We start from the raw sequence: 10,206 nt of genomic DNA, 5'->3' as shown, positions 1-10,206 counted from the left end.
CGCTCCCACCCCCTCTCCGGCCTATCACCCTCACCCTCACCTCCTTCCACCTATCGTATTCCCAGCGCTCCTCCCTCAAATTCCCGCCCCCCCTACCTTTTATCTCAGCCTGCTTGGCACACCAGCCTCATTCCTGAAGAAGGGCTTATGCCCGAAACGTCGATTCGCCTGACTGTACCTTTACTCTGGTTGTACCTACTCATCATGTGCAAAAGGAGTTACAACATCATGATGTTGGATGACTGGAATAAAAGCAAAATATTGCGGATTCTGGAGATCTGAAGAAGAGTTATACTGGACTCAAAACATTAACTCTGTATCTCTCTCTCTCTCTCAGTCTCTTGCTCTCTCTCTCTCTCGCTCTCTATAGGTGCTGCCAGACCTGCTGAGTTTCTCTAGCAATCCCCATGTTGACATGGAACTGGAGATTGAGTCTGCACAGTTCAGGAGGTGCTCTTTCTTACTGTGTCTTGTAAGTAGTTATGATTAACAAAGTTACTTACTGTTCACTCACAGCAGCATAAACCCCAACACGCTACATGATGGTAGTTGTGACCAGACCAAGGAACCGCAGGTGAGCGATAATGGGTGTCTGAAGTGCAGCTCACAAACGACATAGCAAAACCAGGCAGCTGCCCAGTGATCCAACTCTAAACATGGTGGAAAAACATGAAGTGAAGTCTCAGAATTAGGGGGCACCAATTTTAAGACTGAGATGAGGGGGATTTCTTATCTTAGAAGATTGTGAGTCTTTAGAACCTCTTGTCACAGAGAGCTTGCGGGAGGGCAGAGTCCTTGTGGATATTTAAGGCTGAGATAGGTTTTTGATCAGTTCAGGAATAAAGGGTTACAGGGAGAGGGCAGGCACATGGACGTGAGGAATGTCGAAACAGTCATGGCTCCGGGGGCTGAATGGCCTGCTCCTGTTCCTGTTTCTTATAATCGTACGTCAACCCAGTGGTGAAGGAAGCAGTGAGGGACGGATTAATTTTTTGTTGCACTTCTGCCAACCATATGGGTGAAGATCAGAGAAAAATTTACCCTCCGACAGAGACTGGAGTTCCACAGGAGACTTCAGCAGCATCTGTCAGCGGTGACAGAGGATGGAGATTGTAATAATAAGGTTGGAAATGTATCAAACTGTGTATAAATGATGATAAGAATGGCCTGCCCCTCTGTTGAAGGCAGCTTATATTGCCCAGACTTGGTCAGCATTGTGAAATCTGTTGAATTTCGCTCTCACCATTTGCAATGTCCCCCTGAAACCCCACTGACCCATCTTTGGAGGTGTTGTCCTGCTCTCTTGAGTTGTTCAGTATAATTCTGACTGACTCTTTACTCAGTGTCAGCGCAAGACTGAGAGCGTTGATGTGACAAAGATTATTAATCATGTCATTCTGAATTATAAATCTCGATAAATCACGTCACTACCAGGGATCAGTCGGGAGGCAGCATTAGTGATGCAGAATGAGCTCTTTATTGAGCCATGAAGCCAGCTCCTCAAACAGCTGCGGCTTCATTCCATCCTCACACACGCACTCCATTAATAACATAATCGACAGACACAAACCCCAACATTGCCAGCTATTGAGGATGCTCAGTTAGTCAGACTGGTGGCGGGGTGGGGGAGGTAAGAAAGCACCAGCCAGAGGAGAATGTGGTTCAGAGTCGAAGTCACTATCAGCCCCTCTCAGTTAATTCAAAATTCCCTCCCCTATCCACTTCCTGCAGTGATCAGGAGGGTTAGACTTATAGCATCCTGATGAAGGGCTGATGCCCAAAACGTCAACCCTCCTGCTCCTCGGATGCTGCCTGACCTGATATGCTTTTCCAGCACCACACATTTCGACTCTGACTTACAGCTCGCCCTGTCCGCGTACAGATGCGGTCAGCTTCATCTCCTTTATTGCTTTCAATCATTTTTCTCTGAATTTGAGCTCGTTCAGTACAATTAATGACTGGTTTCTATTTTGCCGACAAGAGGCTGGTGAATAGAGGTCACCCGAAGGCCACGGGTTGTGTCATGTCCACTGCAGCGTTGCCCTCAGATCTGAACTCCAAGCTCCCTTACTCTTTCTTGTTGCAATCATCGAGCTGACAAATTACACAGTGCAATCTATGGAAAGCCACAAGGTGATACAGGATCATTCCAGTTTTGTTTAACCCTGTGTTTTTTGAAATGAGCAAGCTAATAAAGGATAAAACTATAATGTAAAGGAAACTTGTAAAATTAAATTCTTTAATTACCATCCCTTGTCTATTTTATATCTCTCAGAACAATGCAGAGATTACATTAAGTTTGAACTGTGCACCCAATTTATTTACAAGTTTTAAAACATCTTTGTGATTATAAAACACTTGTAGCATGTTTACAGCTCAGTTTCTGGTAACTTCTATCATCTACTTTGCTCTGAGTCCACATCCAGGCTGCATCAATAAAGCAAAGTGAAGATAGATCAGTTTTGAGATGCATGTAATCGATCACAGAGCACTTGAACACCACCTATGGTGCAGGCAAGTCCACAGAAGAAAAACAAACAAAAAAACCCAGAAGTTACTGGAGAAACTTAGCAGATCTTGCATCGTCTGTGGAGAGAAACATTTCAGGTACAGTGTGAGTCTTCTTCAGAATGGTTAGCAGATGTGAAAAGATGTCATTTATGCTGAGTACAGGGTTGGGGGAAAGGAGTGGGAGCAAACAGGTGAGTGGGGACAGACCCAAGACAGAGAGATTTGGGCGGTCATGTTACAGCTGTGCAGGACAATGGTTAGTCCACTGTTGGGAATATTGTATACAATTCTGGTCACCCTCCTTTTGGAAGGATGTTGTGAAACTTGAAAGGGTTCAGAAAAGATTTACAAGGATGTTGCCAGGGTTGGAGGATTTGAACTACAGGGAGAGGCTGAACAGGCTGGGGCTGTTTTCCCTGGAGCGTCGGAGGCTGAGGGGTGACCTTATAGAGGTTTATAAAATCATGAGGGGCATGGATAGTATTTTCCTTGGGGTCGGGGAGTCTAGAACCAGAGGGCATAGGTTTAAAGTGAGAGGGGAAAGATATAAAAGGGACCTAAGGGGCAACATTTTCACGCAGAGGGTGGTGTGTGTATGGAATGAGCTGCTAGAGGATGTGGTGGAGGCTGGTACAATTACAACATTTAAAAGGCATCTGGATGGGTATATGAATAGGAAGGGTTTAGAGAGATATGGGCCAAGTGTTGGCAAATGGAACAAGATTAATTTAGGATATCTGCTCGGTACGGAATAGAGGGTCTGTTTCCATGCTGTCCATCTCTGACTCTCTGAAAAAAAAACATAGGCAGACAAAGGGATTGCTGATGGTAACCAGTGAAGAAGAGAAGCTCGATAGAACATAGAACAATACAGCACAGAACAGGCCCTTCGGCCCTTGGGCCCACGATAGGTGACAACGTGGAACATGTGTGGCTGAAAATGGGTTGGCTGAGTTGAAACCAACTCATTTCATGATAGGCCCCAGGATGTGGGGGTGGGTAATAGACATGGAAGGAGGTACTCACGCTATATTACAGTTAAACTCCGCTTTGGCTCCTGAAGGCTGGAATGTCCACAGACTGAAGATGTTCACCCAGCTTGTATTGAACCTCTCTGGAGCACTGTAGAAGGCTCAGGGTAAAGTCTGGCATCCATGGTGAGCAGTGTGGTGTTGGAAAAGCACAGCCAGTCAGGCGGCATCCGAGGAGCAAGAGAGTCGACGTTTCGAGTATAAGCTCTTCGTCACAAATGAGGGGCCGTGGTGGGTGTCCTCCTCCTGTCGATGTGCAGCCAGGGTCTCAGGTCAGCACTTTGGCCAGAAACAGGCCCAGACACGGGAGACCCAATCGTTCCCTCACCTGCCTCAGCCTACATCAGGTGGTCCAATACCAGGTAGGTGGCAGTGAAGGGGCGACATCGTTAATGGGTGCTTTGCCCTGGTACGTTGGATGGTGGGAATGCCAAACGTCTCACAATCATACACATCCTCTCAAAGTCACAGGAGGTGCCCTGAGTCTGGGAGCCAGCAAAATGGCCAGAAAACATGTTTGACAGAATTGCATTGTGCAAGGTTCTCCCAGATCTCCGGTAAAGCAGGAAAGGACCCCCCATACACAGATAGTCCCTGCCCCACACAATACCAAAACCATACCCTCCCCACACCCCTCTCCCGCCACCACCCAGGGGACCCAAAAACTGCTGGATGCAACAAAATGTGGAAACTGCCTACATTTATAGAAGTGTATAAGACCATGAGAGGCATGGATAGGGTGGATGCAATCAATCGTTTTCCCAGGGTTGGGGAATCGAGGACTGGAGGGCATCAGTTTAAGGTGAGACAGGAAAGAATAAAAGGGTACCTGAGGGGCAACTTTTTTTTACACAGAGGGTGGTACGCACATGGAATGAGCTGCCAGCGGAAGTGGTTGAGGCAAGTACCTTAACAACATTTAAAAGGCATTTGGAAAAATACATGGATAGGAAAGAATTAGAAGGATATGGGCCAAGTGCAGGAAAATGGGGTTAGCATGGATGGACATTTTCGTCAGCATGGATCAGTTTGGGCTGAAGGGTCTGTCTTCAGGTCGTAGGACTCTATGCCTATAGGAATTCTCTCCCTAAAGGCATTGTGGGTAAACCCACAGCAGGTGGACTGCAGCGGTTCAAGATGGCAGCTCACCATCACCTTCTCAAGGGCAACTAGGGACGGACAATAAATGCTGGGCCCGGCCAGCGACACCCACACCCCACAAAATGAATAAGTAAAAAAGATTCCAAGGCCCAAACCTTGAATCCACATCATGTTTTCCCTTTGAGTTAGTTAGCTGAGAGTCTATTGGCAGAATGACAGAGAGATATTAATACCTTGGCAGTTCAATTACAGCATGACAGAGCTGGAGCTGTCAGTGTGATGAACCCAATCCATTGGCGTACCTGCCAGCATCTCATCAATCATTTCTGTCCATAAATCACCAATCCCCCACTAGCCAATCAAATCCATGATATTACCTGTCAGGCTGTGTCACTGGGTAACATCCACCATTCAGAGAGAGCCAGGGATCAGACCAGCTTCCCTAATTGAAGGATGACACAGCTGAAGATGTCTCCACCTTGTCTCGTTGTGAACAGTGCCGGAAGATTTTCACTTTCTATATTTATTGGTGGGGGCGGGGAGCTGGTACACTCTGATTACGATCCCAAGAAGCTGGGATTTTGGTTTGGGAATGGCTATAAAACACCTGCCCCCACCCTGTTTTCTCCCTGTCCCCACCTTGTATCCCCCTCAACAGCTGCAGAAACAGGCAGCAATATTCAATCCTACAGTTCAAGAGCGGGCTGTTCAGCCCCTCTTTCAGTACACTCCTGGCCAACCTGATATACATCTGCCTACCTCTCATTACCTTTCCATCCTCTTGCTTTAGATCAACGTATTCCCCCTTGGCTTTAAAAGGATTCAAGCTCTGTTCCCACTGCCTCACCAGGATGGGGGAAGAGTTCCAAACTCTGCTCTGGGAGAAACAAATGCACCTCATCTTTGTTTAAAAAGGGTGACCCATGGTTTGTAAACGGTGATCCTAGTTCGAGACTCCCCTGCACAAGGAAACATCCTTTCCATATCTGCCCAGTCATGACCCTGCAGGATTTTATATGTTTCGAGATGTTTGCCTTTTCTTTCCAAACTCCAATCGATACAAGCCTAGCCTGTCCTCATAAAACAATCTGTCCATTCCACGTATTCATCTAATAAACCTTTTCTGAACTGTCTCCAACACTCTACAGTGTAGTCCCGATGTGGTCTCTCACCGGTGCCCTGCACAAATGAAACATAACCTTTCGATTTCTGTATTCAGTCCCCGCTGTGGTAAGTGATAACATTGTATGGGCTCTTCTGATTACTTGCCATATCTGCACACAAGTCTTTTGCAATTCAGGTACTGGGAGCCCCGGATCTCTCTGTATCTCAGAGTTCTGCAATCTCTCATCACTCATATGCTTTTTTTATTCTTCTGGCCAGAATGAACAATTTCACACTTTAACACATTACACTCTATTTGTCACATTTTTGGAAGCCAAAGCTCTTTTTCAACCAAACTTTTTGAATGAATAATAAGAACGGCCTGTTTTGTATGTCTGTTCCTCATATGAAAAGCCTGACTAGGACAGAGCACAGAACGACCCAACCTGGTCTGGCATCACTTCAAACAGATTGCAATTCCACTCTGCAACCATAGGAGGAGCATCCTGGACAGCATTCCACCTTCAACAAACAACGAGAAACCCAAATATGGGCATTTGCCCTCCTGCAGTTGATAGGAATGTTGGGATAGGATGAGGCAATTCAGTCCATTGAGGCTATCCACCCATTCTCCGCAGCATCTCCACATCCCCTGATGTATGAGGTGCTGCTGTGTGCAAAATAAAAAGACTTGCATTTATGTAGCACCTTTCAGAACTTAGGGTCACAGAGTCATAGAGATGGACAGCACGGAAATAGACACTTCGGTCCAACCTGTCCATGCCGACCAGATATCCCAACCCAATCTAGTCCCACCTGTCAGCACAAACCTATGCCCTCTGGTTCTGGACTCCCCGACCCTAGGGAAAATACCTTGACTATTTACCCTATCCATGCCCCTCATGATTTTATAAACCTCTATAAGGTGACCCCTCAGCCTCCGACGCTCCAGGGAAAACAGCCCCAGCCTGTTCAACCTCTCCCTGTAGTTCAAATCCTCCAACCCTGGCAACATCCTTGTAAATCTTTTCTGAACCCTTTCAAGTTTCACAACATCCTTCCAAAAGGAGGGTGACCAGAATTGTATACAATATTCCAACAGTGGACTAACCATTGTCCTGCACAGCTGCAACATGACCGCCCAAATCCCCCAACTCCTGTACTCAATACTCTGACCAATAAAGGAAAGCATACCAAACGTCTTCTTCACTATCCTATCTACCTGCGACTCCACTTTCAAGGACCTATGAACCTACACTCCAAGGTCTCTTTGTTCAGCAACACTCCCTTGGACCTTACCATTAAGTGTATAAATCCTGCTAAGATTTGCTTTCCCAAAATGCAGCACCTCGCATTTATCTGAATTAAACTCCATCTGCCACTTCTCAGCCCATTGGCCCATCTGATCATGATCCCATTGTAATCTGAGGTAACCTTATTTGCTGTCCACTACACCTCTAATGTTGCTGTCATCTACAAACTTACTAACTGTACTTCTTTTGCTCGCATCCAAATCATTTATATAAATGATGAAAAGAAATGGACCCACCACTGATCCTTGTGGCATTCCACTGATCACAGGCCTCCAGTCAAATGTGCTGTACAGCCAAAAAGGTACTTTGAAGTGCAGTCACTCTTGTAAATCAGCCTAACCCTAACCTTAACCCTAACCCTTAACCTAACCCTAACCCTAACACTAACCTTACCTCTAACTCTAATCCTAACCCTAACCCTAACCCAAACCTAACCCTAACATTAACCCTAATCTTAACCCTAACCTTAACTCTGAGCCTATCCTAACACTAACCCTGACCCTAATCCTAGCCCTAACCCTAATCCCGAGCCTATCCTAACCCTAACCCAACCCCTAACCCTCACACCAACCCTAAACTCAATCCTAATCCAAACTCTAACCTTAAATCCAACCCTAATTCTATCCCAACACTAACTCTAACTCTAACCCAACTCTAACCCCAACACAACCCTAATCCAACCCTAACTCCAATTCTAACCCGAACCCTAACCCAACCCTAACCTTAGGCGAAAGTGAAGACTGCAGATGCTGGAGATCAGAGTCTGGATTAGAGTGGTGCTGGAAAAGCACAGCAGGTCAGGCAGCATCCGAGGAGTAGGAAAATCAACGTTTCAGGCAAAAGCCCTTCATCAGGATTCTTTATTCCTGATGAAGGGCTTTTTTCCTGAAACGTCAATTTTCCTGCTCTTCAGATGCTGCCTGACCTGCTGTGCTTTTCCAGCACCACTCTACTGCCTGACCTGCTGTGCTTTTCCAGCACCACTCTAATCTCGACTACAACCCTAACCTTACCCTAACCCAACCTTAATTCTAACTCTAATCCTAACCCAATCCATTTTAGCACTGCCAAAAGCAGTGAGATAATATACCTCATATTATTTGTTTTCAGTGATGTAAGTTGAAAGGTAAATATTAGCTGAATATCATTATTTGTGCTGGGCTAGGAAATGTTTTGCATTCATTGGAGAGACAGATTTGATTTAATGGTTTCTTCGAACGACGGCACCATCAACAGTGTAGCACTCAGTTCTGCACTGGGACTGTCAGTCTACATGCATTCTCAAGACCTTGGAGTGCGGCCGATTTCACAGTCTCTCACTCAGAGACGAGACACACTTGGTTAGATGCTATAATGATTGCACTTCTTAGAACAGCAACGTGGAGGTGTTTCCAAGAGATGTGATAAGGTGCGACAGAAATACAAATGTTTTCAGCTTCTTTGTTTTCCCATCTTCATGTATCAGGAAGAGAAGGTCACAGAGAGATCAAGAAAAGAGTTGCTACCCTGAGGCAAATGCAGTGCTCACATCAAAGTATTAATGATAAGCCATCAATGCAGATATTCCAGGAACTAAATAGCAAGGACAAAATAAAATGGACTCGGTTTTTATCCTACATATCTTTCCTGCTTAGGCAAATCGGTACATGGGCAGCAAAACATAGAAACCTAGAAAATAAGAGAAGGCCATTCGGCCCTTTGAGCCTGCTCCACCATTTATTATGATCACAGCTGATCAACTACCTCAATAACCTGTTCCCACTTTACCCCTACACTCTTTAACCTCTTTAGCCACAATGCGAAATCCAACACCTTCTTCAATTCATACGACGTTTTGGTCTTGAACGGGTCTCTGTGACAGTGAATTCCTCAGACTCACCGCTCTCTCTGGTTGGATAAAGATATTGATGAATGTGTTCACCCAGAGAGAGTGGGTGATAGTGAGGACTGTAAATGCTGGTGGAGTCAGAGTCGATATAGTGTGGCGCTGGAGAAAGCGCAGCAGGTCAGGCAACATCTGAGGAGCAAGTGAGTCATCAGGATGAAGGGTCACGCCTTAAACATTGACTCGCTTCCTCCTCAGATGCTGCCTGACCTGCTGTGCTTTCTCCTGCGCCACACTATATCGGCTCTGACTCCACTACAATCTCCTACTCTCTCTGGGTGAACACATTCATCCTCATCTCAGTCCTCATAGCGGATATAAAATTATATTTCCAGATCAAAGAAGCTTCATTGGCTCGAGGGTGGAGTGGAATGATGCCAGTAACAACCTGTAGCAGCCAAGGCACCTCATGAATCCCTATCCCCTTGCCTTGCCTCCCCTCATACATAATCAATTGTCACCCTCCTATCGGAAGGAGGTTGTGAAACCTGAAAGGGTTCAGAAAAGATTTCCAAGGCTGTTGCCAAGGGGTTTGAGCTACAGGGAGTGGCTGAACAGGCTGGGGCTGAGGGTGACCTTATAGAGGTTTACAAAATCATGAGGGGCATGGATAGGGTGACCAGCCAAGGCCTTTTCCCCAAATTGGGGGAGTTCAGAACTAGAGGGCATAGGTTTAGGGTGAGAGGGGAAAGATATAAAATGGACCTATGGAACAACCTTTTCACGCAGAGGGTGGTACGTGTATGGAATGAGCTGCCAGACGATGTTGTGGAGGTTGGTACAATTGCAACATTTAAAAGGCATCTGGATGGGTATATGAATAGGAAGGGTTTAGAGGGATATGGGTCAAGTGCTGGGAAATGGGACTAGATTAGGTTGGGATATCTGGTCAGCATGGACGGGTTGGACGGAAGTTTCTGTTTCCGTGCTGTACCTCTCTATGACTCGAGGACTCTAATGGAGAGAGCTGCCTTTGGGTTTTTTTGTGATTAGTGACTAGCGGCCTATCAAACAGAGATTGACTGATACTGCACAGAAGTCTAGATTAGAATGGTGCTGAAAAAGCACAGCAGTTCAGGCAGCATCCAAGGAGCAGGAAAATCGACGTTTCGGGCAAAAGCCCTTCATCAGGAATACAAGCAGAGAGCCTGAAGGGTGGGGAGATAAATGAGAGGAGGGTGGGGGTGGGGAGAAACATGCATAGAGTACAATAGGTGAATGGGGGAGGGGATGAAGGTGATAGGTCGGGGGGGGGTGGTGG

Source organism: Chiloscyllium plagiosum, chromosome 28 (genome assembly GCF_004010195.1).
Source record: "Chiloscyllium plagiosum isolate BGI_BamShark_2017 chromosome 28, ASM401019v2, whole genome shotgun sequence".
Classification (NCBI taxonomy): domain Eukaryota; kingdom Metazoa; phylum Chordata; class Chondrichthyes; order Orectolobiformes; family Hemiscylliidae; genus Chiloscyllium; species Chiloscyllium plagiosum.
This window is presented reverse-complemented; position numbering follows the sequence as displayed.